Raw genomic sequence first — 22,691 nt, forward strand, 5'->3', positions numbered from 1 at the left:
GATGAATTTTGGCTAAGTCAGAAAAAGTGCCAGCAGAGGGTTGTGATCCGCCGACCTTACGGTCCTAAAGACAGCGCCATACCAACTGTACCAACCACTCTTTTCTTTCAAATCTTTCGGAGGCCGGGCCCGCAAAAGTGACCAAGTCTGCAATTTTCCACATTCACGCCATTCACGCACAATTTACCAGAAAAGATCACATGAGCATGAAATACTCCAAAATGCACGTTTTCGCTTTTCCACTTCCCCCTAGTCAGTTTTAGATCCATTCCTCCCCATTCTTCTGTTTTTAGAAGCTTTTTGCCTTCTTCTTTAAATTTTGTTCCACTTTCCCCCACAACCAACCATTTCCCAGCATGAACCCCCTCCGGATCTGCACTTTCTTGCTCTTCCTGGTATCCTTGCCAGTGATTTCCAAAGGGAACCCCATGGACTTCGTTCAACCACAAGCCCTACCATACACATTTCCACCCATATATTCATCCATCATCACCCAACTCTCCATTTTATCCAACTATCTCATCCTTCTTCTATTCATTATCATTGCATTTCCACTCCTCCGCTCTTCCATCATGCTATTCATCAAGTTATATCTATATCCATTTGCCACCCTTCTTCTAAATCTCTCTGGATTGACTGGTATCTTCATTTGGATTTACTGGAATTTCCACCCTTCACTTTCCCTCATTTCTCTTCCTTCTTTCACTGCCTTCTTCCCTTTATCATCCACTCTAACCTCCATCTTTACTCTCCATACTTCCACCCTATTCGCTTGCATTCTATCATCATCTATCATCATTAATATCATATTCATCTATTTTTCATACCATACATCATTTTCATCATCTTTGTCAACCCAATGCCCAGCAGGGGGCAAAAACCCGCCTAGTTCTGTTGAGGGTTTACTCAACGTTAATGGCTCCAAGGCCGGGAATGATCCAACTACCTCCCGAGTAGATGAAAAAATTCCAGAAAATTTTCCAACCCCAATTTTTTCCAGCCAACAACAATCAACAGCCCCACTCCAAGCCATCTACCAAGTAGTCATGCCGCACAACCAATCCACAAATCCACCATCCACCTCCCAGCAACAACCCACAGATCTCCACCATCAATTCTCAACGGAAAATCAACCAACACCAACCATCAGTACTCCACCATCAGCCCCACCATCAGTTCCAACTTCAACAGTTTTTTCAACGGAACCAATAGTCAACGAATGTCATTTGCAAGTGTCATTCGATAACGCATGGGATTACGACTTCGAAGAAGATGTCGACATCGAAACAGTGACCATTTGCCCTTTGAATGTTTCAGAACTTGTCAAAAGTTTGGGTGCAAACTCAAATGCAACAGAAGAAGAACTTTTCATGAAGTTGCTGGACAGACGCCGTGAAAAACGCGAATTGGCCAGAAAAAAGCATCAGCAACCCCTTGATCCAGAACTCTTCAAAACCACGCTTTTGTCTATCAATGACCTACGCCGATACATGATCCAAAATTCGGGAAAAGAAAGGCAATGGACCAAGCGGGGTATGGAGGTAATTCCAGATGGGTGGAAATCGTTGACACCCTACCAATTGAATGCTGAACTAAGAAAGTGGCGTGATAATGTTTGGTGTGAGCACATGCAGACCAAGGGAATTCAATTGGCTCAATGTTCGAAATGTCGTCTACTAGTTCGCCCCGACAACCACAAGTGCGTTTTTTCTGAAGCACCCGGAGTGACCTACGAGAAGGGAGTTCCATTGCGTGAAGGAGTTCAAGTTGTCGCGTCTGGAAATAAAGTCCGAACGAAAAAAGTCAAGCAACCAGATTTAGAACTTCTCGGCGAAAAGATAACCGAATTACAAGCTTTGGCCGAAGAACAGAAGCAACGCCAACAACCACAACAACAAGAAAAACATCCAGAAAATGACATGGAGATGGAAAACGACAAAGAAAATGATGTTGAATTTGCTGAACTGGTCAAAGATAATCCACTATTTGCAATGCTCAAATTAAAGAACAATGACGACTTGTTGGACCACTTGGCCACCCTCTTTCTTGACATGTTCGTAGATGCCCGCGTAAAGTTGGCTGAAAGCAACAGAGAGAAGGCAATGAGTGAAAATGCCTTGAAAGCATTCCTAAAAGATAGTGATCTTGTTGGCCATTCCTCATCCAGTCCTGAAGAAAATCGGGCCTCGGGCCGAGCGGACACAAACGGCTGCCAGGTCGTCCTGCTGGCAGCCGAACAAGAAAAAGATAAGTTGACTAATGTTCACTTACAAAAAACTGAAGTTTCGAGTCATCCGACCACTTCAAAGTCGTGTTTTGTCGCTAAAAATGCCCGGTCTGCCCACGAATTTTCCTCTGTTCAGGCATGAAATGTCTGCGCAAACAGAATTAGAGAAAGATGTCAAAAACTGCACAAAGAAAGGATTTCCTTCATCCATGCCTTGAAATTATCTCTAATGAACGCCGGTCTGTTTGCCAGCACTCAACATGAAAAATCCGGTGGATCTCCCGCTCTCGCACCTCTGTGTCTCGCACTGACGCAAAAAGCAACGAAAATTGTCAAGAACAACCAAAACAAGCGAGTCAAGTTGATCAGCCCTTTGCTATGGATCAAAATTGAAAGCCCAACTACAACTTTCCGAGCATTGATTGATACTGGAGCTGCCATTAATCTGATTTCCCCAAAAGCAATCAACGACTTTCCCCACTCACCGTTGGTTCGTTATCCAGTGGCTCTTCAAGGTGCTCTTGGTTCAGAGGATACATTAAATTCTTGGTACTCAGTTTCCATCCAATTTCCAAGTTCCAAGACAATTTCCATCCCATTTCTCCTCGGCTCCGACAACAACATCGACCTCATTTTGGGCATGCCATTTCTTGACCAAGTTTCTGCCAATATCTCGATAAGAAATCATATTTTGTCCACCTCAGTCGGTGACTTCGGCTGGGGGGCGGGAGAGAAAACAAAAATTTTGAAAATTCCATTGTCTTACGTTTTTGCAGATTCCACTTTGTCCAACGAAGCAGTGGAGCAAATCAACAACTCATTAAAGGGAACAATTCTCTCCGAGCAGGGCCAGAAACACGTCGCGAAGATGTGGAAGAAATACGTTGATATATGGAACACAGATGTTCCAGGGGAGTCAAAGGGAGTTGAATTTGAATTTACTTTAAAAGACTATCGTCCAGTTTGTCTCCCTCCACGAAATCTTGCGCAACAGTATCACGAAGCCTGCGAGAAAGAAGTGAAGAAAATGTTGGCAGACGACATTATTGAGCCATCAACATCCCCATATTGCACATACCCAGTTCTTGCTCCAAAGAAAGATGGCGGAGTCCGGTTTGCAGTCGATTATCGAAAGCTGAATTCTGTAACAATTCATGATAAAACTCCCCTGCCCAACATGGAAGACCTCTTTGCGTCGTTGAAGGACTCTAAATACTTTGGATTGATTGATTTACGCTGGGGGTTTTGGCATATTCCAATAAAGAAATCTCAACGCCATTACACTGCCTTTCGAACCCCCAGCGGACTTTGGCAATTCAAAAGAATGCCGTTTGGATTGGTGAACGCACCAGCTTGGTTCCAAAGATGGACTTCCGCGATTTTCGCCGACCTGAGGTACACGGGAGTTCTCGTGTATCTTGATGACATTTTGGTCCATGCTGCAACTGAGGAAGAATTCTTGAGATTGTTTGACATTGTCATTCAAAGATTGTCAGTGTATGGTGCTCGAGTCAAGCTTTCTAAGACTGAAATTTGTCCTTCTTCGTTTGAGTACTTAGGTCACATCGTCAGTGGGGAAAAGCGCTATCCCCAACCTCGAAAATTATTGAAGCTCAAAAGCATCAAAGAACCAAAGAATGTCGGCGATTTACGGTCCATTTTGGGGATGTTCTGCTACTACCGCAACTACATTCCTCACTTCTCCGAGAAGGTTCTACCACTCACCAGAATGTTGAAAAAAGGAGCCAAATTCCAATGGAGTGACGAACATTGGAAAGTGCTCTCTGAATTAACAGAAATCTTGAATGAAGCAGCCCTTCAACTGACCCCAATTTCCTATACCTTCCGCCTTGAAACCGACGCTTCCAACTACGCTATGGGTGCTGTGTTGTACGACAAAAAGAACTTTGAAGAGAATCCCAGCCCAAGACCACTAATGTTCATCTCCAAAACACTATCTCCAACGCAACAAAACTGGTCAACCGCTGAAAGGGAGGCATACTCCATTGTTTGGGCGCTTGAAACGCTACAATCCTACGTGAAAGGAAGAGAAGTCCACGTCTTTACTGATCATAAAAACATCCAGTCTTTGTTTGACAGGGGCAAAGGCAAGATTGAGAGATGGGCTATCCGTTTAAGCGAATTTAATCCAATAATTCACTACATCCCAGGCAAAGACAACATCGTGGCTGACTTCTTATCAAGATTCGTCGATGATACTCCTCTTCCAGACCATATGTTTTACTGCTGCACTCACAAGCGATTTCGTCCAATAGAAGATGCTGAACAACAACAAGAAACGTTGGTGATTGACCTAATGGATCCCGAAGATGAGACGGACGTGCTACAACCAAAGATTCATGGTAGAAAACGACCTCGTCGGTGCTCTATCATTGAAGATGCCCAAGAATTTGACCCTCCCTCTGAAAATCCAGTAACTTCCCCTAACAAGCTTTCACCATTTCACTTCTTAGCAGATGTCAAGCCAATAACTCTCGAGGAAGTTCTTCAAGCTCAAAAGAACGAAGCTCCGTCCCCATTACCTCGTGGATACTTCATGAATGAGTCTGGAATGATTGGTTATCTCTCTGGAATTTGGGTTCCGCCAAGCCTTCGGCTGCAAATTCTTGACTCCTTCCACTTACTCCCCCCCTATTGGCACTCTGGATCCGCTAAGATGCAAACTTTGATAAAAAAATTGTATTGTTGGCCAGGTTTACATCAAGATGTCATGAATTACACCCAATCCTGCTTGACTTGCCTTCGATCAAAGCCCCGATTTATCAATAACAACTACGAAATGGGTACTCATCCACTCGAAGGACCGTTTGAGCACGTTTACGTGGATTTGTGGGAAGGTTTTGAATGGAATGAGCAAAGAAGGACTGTGCTCACGATGACTGACCATTTCACCAAATGGACGGAAGCTGTAGTAATCCCCAACAAAACGTCAAGTGAGGTCGGAAGAGCTCTGTTCATCAATTGGTTTGCTAGGTTTGGTGCTCCTATTACTCTTCGAACTGACAATGAAAGATCACTACTTGAAGAGTCAGTTGAAGTGCTCACCTTAATGATGGGGTCAAAGAAATTGCGTACTACAATTCGACATCCAGACGGGAATTCGCCAGTTGAAAGATTTCACAAAGAATTAAAGCGAACGATGAAGCAAATCAAGCCGCATTGTGACAAAATTATCACCGTTGAAGAAGCGATTGCCTGGGGCCATGTTAGCATACCGATCATTACCCCACACTTCAACCAACGAATCACCAGCTTATATGACTCACGGATGCGACATCATCCTTCATAACACTCAAGAATCACTCGTTCAATTCCGGCTCAACCCTCTACAACAAGCAAGAAACGACCTGCTACAGCAATTTCGACAAAATTTGGTGGAAAAGTACCTCCACTCCAAGCAGAATTCCACAGACCACACAACTCCGAAAAGAAAGTTTTGCCATGGCGATCTAGTGCTATTGAATCTGACGGATAATCAAATAAGTCGAATTGCGCGTATCATGGGCTATGGTTTCAAATTGACTTCACAATGGTCATTACCAATGCGTGTTCTCTTTGTGAGGCAGAAATGGAAATACGGCCACATTAAGGTGCCTTTCTTCTGGATTTACAACTCAATCAACTCACATCACGAAAGTGAAGTTTCATCAACGAACCGAAGGCCGAAGCATTACAGTCATTGTGGAAAGAATTGAGCGAAAAGGAGTCAAATGCATTTCAAGTTCTTGGTTCCTACTACTCCACGCATTACGAAGATTAGGAAGATTGGTCAAGGAGGTTGGTCATAGCTGGGGGGCAAAACGATGGGATTAACTATGTCCAACCTCCTTGGATTCTGCGGCACTAATTGCAACAAAAAAATGAAAGAGATACTAAAAATCCCCACATGGATTTTTAGCCCACAACACCACCATCTTTCGCGCTTTTTGTCAGCCACCAGTCGCTTTCTATCATCAACTCGCTCTCCCTTGACTCCCGCATCTGTCAGGTCACTCTAGCCCGTGAATTTCACTTTAGTTCTCATGTGCCCTGGCGGTCACTACTGCGCAACTGCGCACCTTGTGTAGGGGGTGTCTGATTCAGTTGTAATTACAAAGACCTGCGGACACATTCGACTCTATCTAGGCGACCCCTTTCCATTTGGAGAGTTATTAGACTTGCTGGACTCAATTGTGGGATACTGGCATTCGACACTTGTATAGGTCGTCCTATACCTCGTCACTAATTCTTTATGTTTCGTTCAATGCCTGGATAGAAGGCTACCCCCACCCGCCATCGATTGTTGGAATGCCCGCATGTCAAGTATTCTTTGATGAATTTTGGCTAAGTCAGAAAAAGTGCCAGCAGAGGGTTGTGATCCGCCGACCTTACGGTCCTAAAGACAGCGCCATACCAACTGTACCAACTAATCTGATATTCGACATTTTTGCAAGCCTCATGGCCTACATATGCGTTTGCCTTCATCATAACAGCCAAAAAGGCAGGTGCTGGGATTCGAACTCGCCCCCTTTCGGTCCTACGATCCACGTTCCTACCCCTGCGACAACAGTCAGTTTCTTTCTATCAATTTGGCTGGTAATCCGCTCGAGTTCCAAAGTATCTTGTCCTGTTGTTTTGCCTTTTTCTGTCCCAGTGGCACACTTGCACCATTTCATTTTTAAATTCAGTCAACCTTTTGGCACAGACTTAACCCCCCCCTGTCTTCAACCTCCATTCCGTCGAACCAACCTTCCTCCCAACCTTCGGGGAATGAACCCTCTCTGCGCCGCCATCATGGTTTTCCTCGCCGGCACACGCCTCGTCTGCCTGGCATCCTCTTTTTCAGGATGGATCCGCATCGCTCGCACCTTAATTTATTGGGGATCTTACTTAGCCCTCTTCGTATTGTTTTACCTTTCATACACTTGTCCCTCATGTCTCCTCTCTTTCTTTCTTTCAGTGGTTTTCCCCCCTCTCAAGCGCGTTTAGGAGCCGCTTTCCCCTTGGTTCCGTTAGTCTTGAAGCTCCATTCGGGAGTCCTTTCCCGTTTCCTCCCTCATTCCTGTCCCTGTCGCTGTCAGTTGGCGCTGTCTTGTTGGTTTGTTGCGGCCTACAAGTCATTGGTGGACGTTATGGGCATCGGCCTAGCAACAAAAGTTCGTCTTCAACGTCAGGGACCCCAGCCAACCCAACAGATCCTATTCTCCTCTGCTCCCCATCTTCATTTCTTTCAGCTTTGCGGGACCTCTCCAACAACTCAAAGCCCGATTCTCACACTGAACTCAACTCCTCCATCGCCCGGCTTCAAGAATCCATCGACCAATTGCTTGTTGCCTTTGCTCTTCTTGATGGTTCCAAAGGAATTCATGCCATCCACATCGACGAATCCACTTCTTCACCCAGTCCAATAGAGATTCCACCTTCCGCAATGTCTACATCAACCCCAACCGTCAAAAGAGAAGAACAACCCAAGTCAATTACGCTGCCCATCCCCACCACTCAACCCAAGAAGATCAGTCCAACAATTCTCGCCCAACTTACCGATTTAACTCCAGAGCAAGCCATTAAAGAACTCCAGTCTCATATCAAACAACAAAGGGAAGAGAAAAGACGCCCCGTCTTCTTGACTGAAGAAGAAAAACAAATGCCAGCAGATCAACTTTATCTTCGTCTCAAACAGGCCGACTTACTTGCTCGTGAAGCCGAATTCCTGCAACATATGCCTCAACTCCCTTCCGACGTCCGGAATTGGAGTAAAGCCGACATCAACCGTTGGTTCAGGGATCAGAAGCATGAACAATGGGCCATTCGTCAAATCGAAAATGGTAAAACACTTTTCATCTGTCCCCAATGCAATCAAGCCAGGGACGCCGGAGTTCATCGCTGTGTCCCTTTGTGGAAAAGACCAACAACCCGTTCCGGGACTCCCCATGCAACGTCAGACCTTCTTAACGACATCGGGCGGTAGTTTCAGAGTCAGCCAGAAAACAGTTCCTGACACCACGCGCATATCTGAACTGTCGGATCGAATTGCCAAAGCAAGAGAAAATACAACACAAGCCAACCAGCAGTTAGCCCAACTCCAAGCTCCACGTACAACTACTTCAACCACTTCAAATTCAACTCCACTTGACATCCCAGATCATCAACAATTTCCATACGCTTCTAACCCTCAACTTCAACAGTTCGTTCAACAATCATCCTCATCGTCATCCAGTCCACCCCTCATCGATCTAACACTTGACGACGAACCAATGTCGTCCCTCGAAATCCAACAACCCCAACCACCTCCAATGCAATCCCCAATCATGTCCCAAGGTCAACAATTCCCCTATCAATCATATATTTATCCATATTACCCACCTATGTATTCCCCAACCCCCATATATTCGTCTTCATATAACCAGCCAAATTTTCAGTCCCACCATCCATCAAACCCAACCACATAACCATATCTTGCCCATCCTCCATGAAAAATACATCCATAAGCATCAATAATAATTCATCTAAATCCAATCCCCCATCTCAATCGTCTCCAATTTTTCCCCTTCGTCGTTATTCATGTCCATCATCTATCTATTCATCCAACATAACCCCCCCACAACTCCCATAATAATAATGATAACATCGATATTAATTCTCCCCCTCCCGTCAAGTGTGTTCCCAATCCGTCTCCGTGTCCATATTTTTCTATTTATTCGCTAGTTGCTCGCAACATCTCTCGTTGTTCCCTTCGTTTTGTTGATCTTTTCATAAATTCCATATCGATATTGTGCCTCGTTGATTCCGGTGCCGCCGTTAATGTTATGTCCTTCGAAATTGCTTCACAGATTCCATACAGAATCCATAATCAACCTTCCTCGACGCTATCTGGTTGCACGGGCTCCACAATGGATATTCTCCATTGGGGCTCTTCTTCTTTTTCCCTTTCCAATAGTCAATCTGTCGATCTTACCTTCGCCGTAGTCAATCATCTTCCCTGGCAATTTATTCTCGGTCTCCCATTCTTTGTTGCCACTAATTTTGTTGCCAATTTTTCAGAGAATTACCTTGTCAATCGCCACGGCCCAGTGCAACTCAAATCGCAACTCCAGTCTCTTCTCATATCTTCGTCATCTACAATCAACACACTCACCGCCGAAGAAAGACAAGAGCTCCAACAACGAGTGGATGAAGCATTACAGGCTCTCGAATATCCTGAAATCGTCGATCAACTCTCACCCCTTCTCTTGGAATTTCACGACATCTGGGCCTCCATGCGACCAAGCAAGTGCAAAGTCCTACCACATGTCATTGAACTCTCCTCAACGCGCCCGATTGTCGAACGCCCTCGTCGTTTCTCCGCCGAACAGGTTGAAATTATCAAGAAAGAAGTCGAAATCATGGAAAAAGACGGAATCATCAGGCCATCCTGTTCGCCGTACGCTACGTAATAAGATTCGCGGCCCAAAGCGTGGGAATGGTGATCATTGTTGCGAACGGAAGAATGGTGCAAGTCCAGCAAACTCCGGAGTTCAACACGTAAGTACCAGCAGCAGAGAGCGTGGATACCGTTACCCACATGGATGAAGAGTTGGCAAAGTAGGAAACCATGGGGAAAAGCCAGGGAAAAACACACTGAACGATGGAAACGTAGATAAAAAAGCCGGTCAAAATAATTAAGCCCACGAATGCAGGATACTTCAGGCATCTGAGAATGAAATGATGCGTGAAGTAGAGAATATAACCACAAAGAAGGAGGATAAACAACATACCCAGAAAGTTAGGGTCATGGATGTCTAGCGTGAGCAGCGTAGACAAAAAGCATGTAAAAACGGAGAAGAAGGAGGTCGTCATTCTAACAAATGGGAAAAGAACCGTAGATCCCAAGGTTGAGAAAGTATCAAAAGCTTACGAATTAGCGAGCTCAGACAATAATTGCACTGCCAAGTGTGGTGGTGCTCCTAGGGCGGGAGACAAGAGGATAGCATGCTTCTTAAGTCTGTGTCTCGTAGAACAAAGTCTCAAAAACCCATCAGGGCCCCTCCAGACTTTGGAATCCGACGACGCTTCCTAGTGGGCTCGTCTGACAGTTGCTGTGGCGTAGACAGAGCTTCAAAGAACTCTTCGATTACTTCCCGGCATTTCTGCGGATCATACATATTAGAAACTTCTTTCTGCACCAAGTTCAGCCATTCTTTCTCTTGCGCTAAACCTTGTGGGGGCAAAATGAATTGGGCATCCTGTATGTGGACCTGTCGAAGATCATTCGTGAGGAGCGACTTTGCAATAGCTGTTTTCAGGGTAGGGAGAACTCGAACAACCCGATAAGGGAGAGTCCAACGGGGCGAAACTTTGTAAAAGGCGTTTTTGTGCTTCATTTGATCAAGTGGAATCGCACGGCAGAGGATGAGTTGACCTTCTTCGAATGTTGTTGGTTGACGTGCTTCATTCTTGCGCTGATTTTGACGATGCAATAGTTCTTGTGCCTGCAACTGGACATCTAACCTAAGAAGCGAGAGAAACTTCAATCTTTCACTGTTGAGAGGGGTTGATTCCATTCGCCAGTCATTGTCGTTGGGCAGTCGAGGGTCAACTCCATAGGTGAGATAGCTGGGGGAGTGCCCTGTTGTGCTGTGAATTGTTGAACGATAGCCAAACAGAACCAAGTCAAGTGCTTCTTGTAGCGGAACATTTTTTTGATCAAAAAATCGTAGACCTTGATTCAAAGTTCGATGAAACGATTCGATTGGGGCGTTACCCTCGGGATGATACACTGTGGAAGTGATCCGCGTTATTCCTAGTTGTGCGGAGAGCCTTGTCAGGACTGTGTTGCAAAAGGATGGATCTTGATCGGACACTAACTTGTTGGGGACACCAAATCGATAAACCCAAGAATGCAGGAGAGCTGTTGCAACCGTTGTAGCTGTTTTGTTATTGAGAATCACACATTCGACCCATTTAGTATGCTGGTCAATCAATGTAAGGATGACATATGATTTATCGTTATACGAACATTGCCAGAAATCCATATAAATGCTGTCGAAAGCACCCGGTATTGGATGAGTCCGAAATAGTCCTTGCACTCGTTCCGCTCCTGACCTGTTGCGACGACAAAATAGACACGATTGCAGGTAAAGTGTTACATCTTTCCGCAAATTTGGCCAATTGAACGTCCTATTGATGGTAGAAGTGGTTTTCTTGATACCTGGATGATGGAAGGGAGCTATGGAATGGCAAGAAGCGATAACCTTGGTTCTGAAGCTTGGGGGAACGTAGATGAGTCCGTGGTAATAGATGATATTGTTTTTGCGTGAGAATCCTAGAGTCGTTGGAGTTGGTTCTTGTTTCTGCGCGTTGATAATGTCTTGTAGTTCAGGGATCGGTTCTGTTGACGTGAAAAAGCACATTCTATCGCGTAGTGTTCCGTCGTCTTCTTGATCCAAGAATCGTGATAAGAAGTCGATGTGCACGAGTTCTTTGCCACTTTTGTGATAGATTTGCATATCGTATTCAGCCAATGCGCTTGCCCACCGTGCAATCTTTCCTTTTGGACAATCTAGCATCCATCTTAGACTTTCATGATCCGTGTGCACAACGAATGTGCGGCCCCGTAAGTAATGATCAAACTTTTGTAGTGCTGCAACGATTGCGTAAGCTTCACGTTCTCTCGCAGGCCAGTTCTTCTGAATCGTGGACAATGTCTTCGAATAGAATTCCACAGGTTTCCACACATCCTCATGCTTTACGTGTAATGCAGCTCCAATCGCTTTCTCAGATGCGTCAGTTTCCACCATGAACTCATCTGAATCAAGTGGAATTTCAAGAACCGAATTTGCCAATCTCGAAATCGCTTCTTCAACTGCTCGTTCGTGTTCGCTTGTCCATTCGACTTCAGTTAGCTTATTGTTTCTTTTCGTGTTCTTCTGACTGCGTAATAACTCAAATACCGGGGTCATAATATCTGCATAACGGGGGATAAAGGCATGATAGAACCCAAGGAAACCTAAAAGACTTCTGACATCATTGAGATTCGTTGGCGACTGGATACGGCTGAGGGCTTCAACTTTCTTTGGATCAGGAACAAGCTGTCCCTCTACAATCAGTTGACCAAGATACTTCAGCTTTCTAGGAAAAAACACACTTTTCGGGAGATTCAAAGTCAACCCCGTGGCACGTAGACGCTCAAAAACTGTTCGTAGAAGTTGCATCGTCTGTTGAAAGGAATGGGAATGAACCAGAATATCATCAATATATGCGAGGACCCCAGAAAACCATAAGTCGCCAAACAAAAAGTCAACCATCCGCTGAAAGGTTGCAGGGGCGTTAGTCAACCCAAAGGGCATACAAATGAACTCATACAAGCCTTTGAAGCACCGAAATGCCGTGTATTTAATCGATCTTTCCTCCATTGGTATTTGCCAATACCCTGCTCGTAAGTCAAGTGCAACAAAGTATTTGGACCCTTTGATGGCGTGGATCAAGTCTTGGATGCGAGGGAGTGGATAACGATCTTTGATTGTCACTTTGTTGAGCGCCCGGAAGTCAATGCAAAAGCGCCAGTCTCCTGTCTTCTTTGGTACTAACACAACTTCGGAAGCATATGGTGAACAACTTGGGCGGATAACTTTCTGATCTAACATTTTCTGTACTTCCGCATCAACAACTTTCTTCTGTTCCTCAGTAATTGGACGCGGGCGGACGACAACAGGTCGATCGGTTGTTAGACGAACCCTATGTTCGAGTTCAGCGGCCTTTCCACGCTGCTCGCCCCTCCAAAGGCCGTCGTACTCGCTTAGCAGATCGCGGACTTCTTGACGTTGAGCTTCATTCAATGGCGAATCTGAAAAATCGAGGGTCACGGAGGGCGAAGTAGCGAAAGCAGAGTTGGAAGCTGGAGGATCGACAGACGGTGGAGTGCGAAGGACAATGGGCCCGTAGATTGTATTCAAAACACGATTAGGAATGTCATGGACAGCACCAAGTTGACTCAAAAATGGAAGACCAAATAACGCAATACATGGAAGATCAGTTACTACCGCACATTTTACCGACACAGTTACAGAATTAGACAACGTCACAGGTAAGTCGATCCATTTAGCCACGTCGTTAGCTTTGCCACCAACCCCATGCAACGCCCGAATGGGTGAACAGCAGGATTCATATGTAAGGAAGGGAAGAAGGACATAAGAGATAATATTTAATTGTGATCCAGAATCAACGAGAGCAAGAAACGAGGATGAACGATTGAGAAATTCAATGAATTGGAGCTTATGGACAAAATCATCACACGAAGAATTGCTGAAAAACGAGGAAGGAATGGACGTAGACAACGAAAAACACGTAGAAGAAGGGTAGTCAGCGCTTTGCGAATTATAATGGAATGTATGTATCAGGTTAACAGTCGAAAGAATGGGCACGAAATATTCGCCGTTGGGTAGAGGAATGCGCCAAGTTGGTCATTGGAATATCGGAAGTTGCGGGCGTTGTGGGTTCTGCAGGCGTAGGGGACTGTAACAGACGATGTCGAGCTTCTATTTCCTCTTTGGCGCGTCGTAGATGTTCGTAATCGGCTAATACTTTGGCTTCATCTGTAATTGCAGCTGTTCGTAATCGTAGACCACCTTGTGATTGTGTAACGACTAAGCCTTTCGTAGTAGCTGGCGTGGATCCGTCTGTTTGCCAACGAGTTGCGATGCATTGGTGCTTTCCTTTTAATTCCGTATACAATTGATGACACACCTCACATTCAAAAACTTCAATACCCCTGGAACGCATGGATTGTGCCCAAACTTCACTTTTTCTGTTGCTGACGAGTCGTTGGACGTCACGGCGGGGAAGTAGCTTCTGTTCTTCGGAGAGTTCACCCAATGGCTCAAAATCGGAAGTTCGCAGCATCTCACGGGTTTCCATGCGTCGTTGACGTTCAACTTTCCATTTTCGATGTAATTGATCCATCGACATTTCCTTTTCTTCGTCTGTCAGGAATTCAGGGGCGCTTCGGGCTTGCTTGCGTTCTGCTTCCCGTTTGCGGAGTTTGTCAAGTAGTTCAGCTTCGGACAATTTGGGTCACGAGACGCAAGGTTGATGGTTACTTTTCGAGCTTTTGAAGTAGGGGTTCGTCGCACCGTTGTGAATTTCGCGTTCGCGCTCTGTTCAATAGTAAGATCGTCATAGTTGCAGTCTTCTGGGCCATCTTCAGCAAGGGGAGCGAACTGGTTGGCGCATGTGATGTTGGGATGAACTTCTGATCGCCGGGGTGTCAGCATGGTGTCAGAGCATGTTGGCGTCGTGGAAACTGGAGTTGGCGGGGTGGGAGAAGGCATAGAAGGAGTAACAACTGTGTCTTCAACAGTGGTGAGATGGTCAAGTTTGTCGGCGAGGTTTTCCATAGCCATCGCAATATAGGTGGCTGTAGGAGCTTCAACAACGGTATTGGCGATAGAAAGAACTAGAGTTTCTAGGGGGACAAGTAGTGCGCGGATTTCCTGAACAACTTTTTGTAGATCCTCAGCTGGATTGGCGGGAGACGGTGCTGGACTGGTTGCAGAAGTTGCAAAGTTGGCGAATGGTTCAATTGCAGCACGAATTAGTTTGGTAGCATCTTCAATTGAAACAACGTTGATAGCGGAGGAGGACACCGTACGATTCCCACAGCTTGGGTTCCGCTTCACCGGACCACTAATAAGATTCGCGGCCCAAAGCATGGGAATGGTGATCATTGTTGCGAACGGAAAGAATGGTGCAAGTCCAGCAAAATCCGGAGTTCAACACGTAAGTACCAGCAGCAGAGAGCGTGGATACCGTTACCCACATGGATGAAGAGTTAGCAAAGTAGGAAACCATGGGGAAAAGCCAGGGAAAAACACACTGAACTATGGAAACGTAGATAAAAAAGCCGGTCAAAATCATTAAGACCACGAACGCAGGATACTTTAGGCATCTGATAATGAAATGATGCGTGAAGTATACGATATACCCACAAAGAAGTAGGATAAACAACATACCCAGAAAATTAGGGTCATGGATGTCTAGCGTGAGCAGCGTAGACAGAAAGCACGTAAAAACGGAGAAGAAAGAGGTCGTCATTCTAACAAGGGGAGAAAAAGAACCGTAGACTCCGAGGTTGAGAAGGTATCAAAAGCTTACAGGTTAGCGAGCTCAGACAACAATTGCACTGCCAAGCGTGGTGGTACTCCTAGGGCGGGAGACAAGAGGATAGCATGCTTGATTTCTTTTCCTGGTTTTCTTAAGTCTGTGTCTCGTAGAACAAAGTCTCAAAAACCCATCAATAGATGTTATTTCCATGGTAGGGAATGAGGAAATTTAGACATTTCCGAACGCATTGGTGTTCATCAAAGGTCAAAATAATTTTTGAACAATGTCAATAGATTAAAATCACTGGGCTGCTCTGGGAATTGAACCCGGGACCTCTCGCACCCTAAGCGAGAATCATACCACTAGACCAAGCAGCTGCATATATATGAATTATTACTGTAATCACACAAAAAAAAACAAGTTGAGGTAAAGCCTTAGTATTATCAAAACTGGTGTATGTGATGGAGACACATGCGACGTAAAGAGATGGAGACGCATGCAACAAAAACAAGTACTTGTACACTTCTCTTTATAATGTAATGAAGAATAGATGTTATTTCCATGGTGGGGAATGAGGAAATTTAGACATTTCTGAATGCATTGGTGTTCATCAAAGGTCAAAATAATTTTTGAACAATGTCAATAGATTAAAATCACTGGGCTGCTCCGGGAATTGAACCCGGGACCTCTCGCACCCTAAGCGAGAATCATACCACTAGACCAAGCAGCCGTATATATATGAATTATTACTGTAATCACATAAAAAAAAAACAAGTTGAGGTAAAGCCTTAGTATTATCAAAACTGATGCATGTGATGGAGACACATGCGTCGTAAAGAGATGGAGACGCATGCAACAAAAACAAGTACTTGTACACTTTTCTTTATAATGTAATAAAGAATAGATGTTATTTCCATGGTAGGGAATGAGGAAATTTAGACATTTCCGAACGCATTGGTGTTCATCAAAGGTCAAAATAATTTTTGAACAATGTCAATAGATTAAAATCACTGGGCTGCTCCGGGAATTGAACCCGGGACCTCTCGCACCCTAAGCGAGAATCATACCACTAGACTAAGCAGCCGCATATATATGAATTATTACTGTAATCACACAAAAAAAAACAAGTTGAGGTAAAGCCTTAGTATTATCAAAACTGATGTATGTGATGGAGACACATGCGTCGTAAAGAGATGGAGACGCATGCAACAAAAACAAGTACTTGTACACTTTTCTTTATAATGTAATAAAGAATAGATGTTATTTCCATGGTGGGGAATGAGGAAATTTAGACATTTCCGAACGCATTGGTGTTCATCAAAGGTCAAAATAATTTTTGAACAATGTCAATAGATTAAAATCACTGAGCTGCTCCAGGAATTGAACCCAGGACCTCTCGCACCCTAAGCGAGAATCATACCACTAGACCAAGCAGCCGCATATATATGAATTATTACTGTAATCACACAAAAAAAACAAGTTGAGGTAAAGCCTTAGTATTATCAAAACTGATGTATGTGATGGAGACACATGCGTCGTAAAGAGATGGAGACGCATGCAACAAAAACAAGTACTTGTACACTTTTCTTTATAATGTAATAAAGAATAGATGTTATTTCCATGGTGGGGAATGAGGAAATTTAGACATTTCTGAATGCATTGGTGTTCATCAAAGGTCAAAATAATTTTTGAAGAATGTCAATAGATTAAAATCACTGGGCTGCTCCGGGAATTGAACCCGGGACCTCTCGCACCCTAAGCGAGAATCATACCACTAGACCAAGCAGCCACATATATATGAATTATTACTGTAATCACATAAAAAAAAACAAGTTGAGGTAAAGCCTTAGTATTATCAAAACTGATGTATGTGATGGAGACACATGCGTCGTAAAGAGATGGAGACGCATGCAACAAAAACAAGTACTTGTACACTTTTCTTTATAATGTAATAAAGAATAGATGTTATTTCCATGGTAGGGAATGAGGAAATTTAGACATTTCCGAACGCATTGGTGTTCATCAAAGGTCAAAATAATTTTTGAACAATGTCAAGAGATTAAAATCACTGGGCTGCTCCGGGAATTGAACCCGGGGACCTCTCGCACCCTAAGCGAGAATCATACCACTAGACCAAGCAGCCGCATATATATGAATTATTACTGTAATCACACAAAAAAAACAAGTTGAGGTAAAGCCTTTAGTATTATCAAAACTGATGTATGTGATGGAGACACATGCGTCGTAAAGAGATGGAGACGCATGCAACAAAAACAAGTACTTGTACACTTTTCTTTATCGTGTAATAAAGAATAGATGTTATTTCCATGGTAGGGAATGAGGAAATTTAGACATTTCCGAACGCATTGGTGTTCATCAAAGGTCAAAATAATTTTTGAACAATGTCAATAGATTAAAATCACTGGGCTGCTCCGGGAATTGAACCCGGGACCTCTCGCATCCTAAGCGAGAATCATACCACTAGACCAAGCAGCCGCATATATATGAATTATTACTGTAATCACACAAAAAAAACAAGTTGAGGTAAAGCCTTAGTATTATCAAAACTGATGTATGTGATGGAGACACATGCGTCGTAAAGAGATGGAGACGCATGCAACAAAAAACAAGTACTTGTACACTTTTCTTTATCGTGTAATAAAGAATAGATGTTATTTCCATGGTAGGGAATGAGGAAATTTAGACATTTCCGAACGCAATTGGTGTTCATCAAAGGTCCAAAATAATTTTTGAACAATGTCAATAGATTAAAATCACTGGGCTGCTCCGGGAATTGAACCCGGGACCTCTCGCATCCTAAGCGAGAATCATACCACTAGACCAAGCAGCCACATATATATGAATTATTACTGTAATCACACAAAAAAAACAAGTTGAGGTAAAGCCTTAGTATTATCAAAAACTGATGTATGTGATGGAGACACATGCGTCGTAAAGAGATGGAGACGCATGCAACAAAAACAAGTACTTGTACACTTTTCTTTATAATGTAATAAAGAATAGATGTTATTTCCATGGAATGAGGAAATTTAGACATTTCCTGAAGTTTGTTCTTATTGCATGTGTCTCAATCTCTTTACGTCGCATGTGTCTCCATCACATACACCAGTTTTGATCATACTTTACCCCAACTTGTTTTTTTTGTGTAATTACAGTAATTCTCATTCCCCACTATGGAAATAACATCAAGTTACTTTAAAGAAAAGTGTACAAGTACTTGAAGTTTGTTCTTATTTCTTATTGCATGTGTCTCCATCTCTCTACGTCGCATGTGTCTCCATCACATTACACCAGTTTTGATCATACTTTACCCCAACTTGTTTTTTTTGTGTAATTACAGTAATAATTCATATATATGTGGCTGCTTGGTCTAGTGGTATGATTCTCGCTTTGGGTGCGAGAGGTCCCGGGTTCAATTCCCGGAGCAGCCCCAGCGATTTTGATCCATTGACATTGTTCGAAAATTATTTTGACATTTGCCCAATGCATTCAGAAATGTCTAAATTTCCACATTCCCCACCATGGAAATAACATCAAGTACTTTAAAGAAAAGTGTACAAGTACTGAAGTTTGTTCTTATTGCATGCGTCTCCATCTCTCTACGTCGCATGTGTCTCCATCACATACACCAGTTTTGATCATACTTTACCCCAACTTCTTTTTTTTTTGTGTAATTACAGTAATAATTCATATATATGCGGTTGCTTGGTCTAGTGGTATGATTCTCGCTTGGGTGCGAGAAGTCCCGGGTTCAATCAATTATTGGAGCAGCCCAGCGATTTTGATCCATAACATTGTTCAAAAATTATTTTGACATTTGCCAATGCATTCAGAAATGTCTAAATTTCCACATTCCCCACCATGGAAATAACATCAAGTACTTTAAAGAAAAGTGTACAAGTACTTGAAGTTTGTTCTTATTGCATGCGTCTCCATCTCTCTACGTCGCATGTGTCTCCATCTCTCTATGTCGCATGTGTCTCCATCTCTCTACGTCGCATGTGTCTCCATCACATACACCAGTTTTGATCATACTTTACCCCAACTTCTTTTTTTTTGTGTGATTACAGTAATAATTCATATATATGTGGCTGCTTGGTCTAGTGGTATGATTTTTGCTTTGGGTGCGAGAGGGTCCCGGGTTCAATTCCCGGAGCAGCCCAGCGATTTTGATCCATTGACATTGTTCAAAAATTATTTTGGCATTTGCCAATGCATTCAGAAATGTCTAAATTTCCACATTGCCCCACCATGGAAATAACATCAAGTACTTTAAAGAAAAGTGTACAAGTACTTGAAGTTTGGTCTTATTGCATGTGTCTCCATCTCTCTACGTCGCATGTGTCTCCATCACATACACCAGTTTTGATCATACTTTACCCCAACTTCTTTTTTTTTGTGTGATTACAGTAATAATTCATATATATGTGGCTGCTTGGTCTAGTGGTATGATTTTTGCTTTGGGTGCGAGAGGTCCCGGGTTCAATTCCTGGAGCAGCCCCAGCGATTTTGATCCATTGACATTGTTCAAAAATTATTTTGGCATTTGCCAATGCATTCAGAAATGTCTAAATTTCCACATTCCCCACCATGGAAATAACATCAAGTACTTTAAAGAAAAGTGTACAAGTACTTGAAGTTTGTTCTTATTGCATGCGTCTCCATCTCTCTACGTCGCATGTGTCTCCATCACATACACCAGTTTTGATCATACTTTACCCCAAAACTTCTTTTTTTTTTGTGTGATTACAGTAATAATTCATATATATGTGGCCTGCTTGGTCTAGTGGTATGATTTTTGCTTTGGGTGCGAGAGGTCCCGGGTTCAATTCCCGGAGCAGCCCAGCGATTTTGATCCATTGACATTGTTCAAAAATTATTTTTGGCATTTGCCAATGCATTCAGAAATGTCTAAATTTCCACATTCCCCACCATGGAAATAACATCAAGTACTTTAAAGAAAAGTGTACAAGTACTTGAAGTTTGGTCTTATTGCATGTGTCTCCATCTCTCTACGTCGCATGTGTCTCCATCACATACACCAGTTTTGATCATACTTTACCCCAACTTGTTTTTTTTGTGTAATTACAGTAATAATTCATATATATGTGGCTGCTTGGTCTAGTGGTATGATTCTCGCTTTGGGTGCGAGAGGTCCCGGGTTCAATTCCCCGGAGTAGCCCAGCGATTCCCACCATGGAAATAACATCAAGTACTTTAAAGAAAAGTGTACAAGTACTTGAAGTTTGTTCTTATTGCATGTGTCTCCATCTCTCTACGTCGCATGTGTCTCCATCTCTCTACGTCGCATGTGTCTCCATCTCTCTACGTCGCATGTGTCTCCATCTCTCTACGTCGCATGTGTCTCCATCTCTCTACGTTGCATGTGTCTCCATCACATACACCAGTTTTGATCATACTTTACCCCAACTTCTTTTTTTTGTGTGATTACAGTAATAATTCATATATATGTGGCTGCTTGGTCTAGTGGTATGATTTTTGCTTTGGGTGCGAGAGGTCCCGGGTTCAATTCCCGGAGCAGCCCGGCGATTTTGATCCATTGACATTGTTTCGAAAATTATTTTGACATTTGCCAATGCATTCAGAAATGTCTAAATTTCCACATTCCCCACCATGGAAATAACATCAAGTACTTTAAAGAAAAGTGTACAAGTACTTGAAGTTTGTTCTTATTGCATGTGTCTCCATCTCTCTACGTCGCATGTGTCTCCATCACATACACCAGTTTTGATCATACTTTACCCCAACTTGTTTTTTTTGTGTAATTACAGTAATTCTCATTCCCCACTATGGAAATAACATCAAGTACTTTAAAGAAAAGTGTACAAGTACTTGAAGTTTGTTCTTATTTCTTATTGCATGTGTCTCCATCTCTCTACGTCGCATGTGTCTCCATCACATACACCAGTTTTGATCATACTTTACCCCAACTTGTTTTTTTTTGTGTAATTACAGTAATAATTCATATATATGTGGCTGCTTGGTCTAGTGGTATGATTCTCGCTTTGGGTGCGAGAGGTCCCGGGTTCAATTCCCGGAGCAGCCCAGCGATTCCCACCATGGAAATAACATCAAGTACTTTAAAGAAAAGTGTACAAGTACTTGAAGTTTGTTCTTATTGCATGTGTCTCCATCTCTCTACGTCGCATGTGTCTCCCTCTCTCTACGTTGCATGTGTCTCCATCTCTCTACGTCGCATGTGTCTCCATCACATACACCAGTTTTGATCATACTTTACCCCAACTTGTTTTTTTTGTGTAATTACAGTAATAATTCATAAATATGTGGCTGCTTGGTCTAGTGGTATGATTCTCGCTTTGGGTGCGAGAGGTCCCGGGTTCAATTCCCGGAGTAGCCCAGCGATTTTGATCCATTGACATTGTTCGAAAATTATTTTGACATTTGCCAATGCATTCAGAAATGTCTAAATTTCCACATTCCCCACCATGGAAATAACATCAAGTACTTTAAAGAAAAGTGTACAAGTACTTGAAGTTTGTTCTTATTGCATGTGTCTCCATCTCTCTACGTCGCATGTGTCTCCATCACATACACCAGTTTTGATCATACTTTACCCCAACTTGTTTTTTTTTGTGTAATTACAGTAATTCTCATTCCCCACTATGGAAATAACATCAAGTACTTTAAAGAAAAGTGTACAAGTACTTGAAGTTTGTTCTTATTTCTTATTGCATGTGTCTCCATCTCTCTACGTCGCATGTGTCTCCATCACATACACCAGTTTTGATCATACTTTACCCCAACTTGTTTTTTTTTGTGTAATTACAGTAATAATTCATATATATGTGGCTGCTTGGTCTAGTGGTATGATTCTCGCTTTGGGTGCGAGAGGTCCCGGGTTCAATTCCCGGAGCAGCCCAGCGATTCCCACCATGGAAATAACATCAAGTACTTTAAAGAAAAGTGTACAAGTACTTGAAGTTTGGTCTTATTGCATGTGTCTCCATCTCTCTACGTCGCATGTGTCTCCATCTCTCTACGTCGCATGTGTCTCCATCTCTCTACGTCGCATGTGTCTCCATCTCTCTACGTCGCATGTGTCTCCATCTCTCTACGTCGCATGTGTCTCCATCACATACACCAGTTTTGATCATACTTTACCCCCAACTTCTTTTTTTTTGTGTGATTACAGTAATAATTCATATATATGTGGCTGCTTGGTCTAGTGGTATGATTTTTGCTTTGGGTGCGAGAGGGTCCCGGGTTCAATTCCCGGAGCAGCCCAGCGATTTTGATCCATTGACATTGTTCAAAAATTATTTTGGCATTTGCCAATGCATTCAGAAATGTCTAAATTTCCACATTCCCCACCATGGAAATAACA

The 22,691-nt window shown here is 43.2% G+C and overlaps 9 non-coding genes across 9 annotated transcripts; 4 read left to right on the forward strand and 5 right to left on the reverse strand.

The window, feature by feature from the left end:
* Positions 1-15,962: 15,962 nt before the first annotated feature.
* Positions 15,963-16,034, reverse strand: Trnap-agg (transfer RNA proline (anticodon AGG)). The gene has a single exon. It is a non-coding gene; the product is annotated as a tRNA-Pro (tRNA).
* A 282-nt stretch (positions 16,035-16,316) lies between these two features.
* Positions 16,317-16,388, reverse strand: Trnap-agg (transfer RNA proline (anticodon AGG)). Its single transcript has one exon. It is a non-coding gene; the product is annotated as a tRNA-Pro (tRNA).
* A 633-nt stretch (positions 16,389-17,021) lies between these two features.
* On the reverse strand, positions 17,022-17,093 carry Trnap-agg (transfer RNA proline (anticodon AGG)). The gene has a single exon. It is a non-coding gene; the product is annotated as a tRNA-Pro (tRNA).
* Positions 17,094-17,728: 635 nt separating this feature from the next.
* On the reverse strand, positions 17,729-17,800 carry Trnap-agg (transfer RNA proline (anticodon AGG)). The gene has a single exon. It is a non-coding gene; the product is annotated as a tRNA-Pro (tRNA).
* Positions 17,801-18,083: 283 nt separating this feature from the next.
* On the reverse strand, positions 18,084-18,155 carry Trnap-agg (transfer RNA proline (anticodon AGG)). Its single transcript has one exon. It is a non-coding gene; the product is annotated as a tRNA-Pro (tRNA).
* Positions 18,156-18,684: 529 nt separating this feature from the next.
* Positions 18,685-18,756, forward strand: Trnap-ugg (transfer RNA proline (anticodon UGG)). Its single transcript has one exon. It is a non-coding gene; the product is annotated as a tRNA-Pro (tRNA).
* Positions 18,757-21,320: 2,564 nt separating this feature from the next.
* Positions 21,321-21,392, forward strand: Trnap-ugg (transfer RNA proline (anticodon UGG)). The gene has a single exon. It is a non-coding gene; the product is annotated as a tRNA-Pro (tRNA).
* Positions 21,393-21,632: 240 nt separating this feature from the next.
* On the forward strand, positions 21,633-21,704 carry Trnap-ugg (transfer RNA proline (anticodon UGG)). The gene has a single exon. It is a non-coding gene; the product is annotated as a tRNA-Pro (tRNA).
* A 450-nt stretch (positions 21,705-22,154) lies between these two features.
* Positions 22,155-22,226, forward strand: Trnap-ugg (transfer RNA proline (anticodon UGG)). The gene has a single exon. It is a non-coding gene; the product is annotated as a tRNA-Pro (tRNA).
* The last annotated feature ends 465 nt before the right edge of the window (positions 22,227-22,691 follow it).

The sequence above is a fragment of the Condylostylus longicornis genome, unplaced genomic scaffold (genome assembly GCF_029603195.1).
Source record: "Condylostylus longicornis isolate FDR11 unplaced genomic scaffold, ASM2960319v2 ptg000581l, whole genome shotgun sequence".
Taxonomy (NCBI): Eukaryota; Metazoa; Arthropoda; class Insecta; order Diptera; family Dolichopodidae; genus Condylostylus; species Condylostylus longicornis.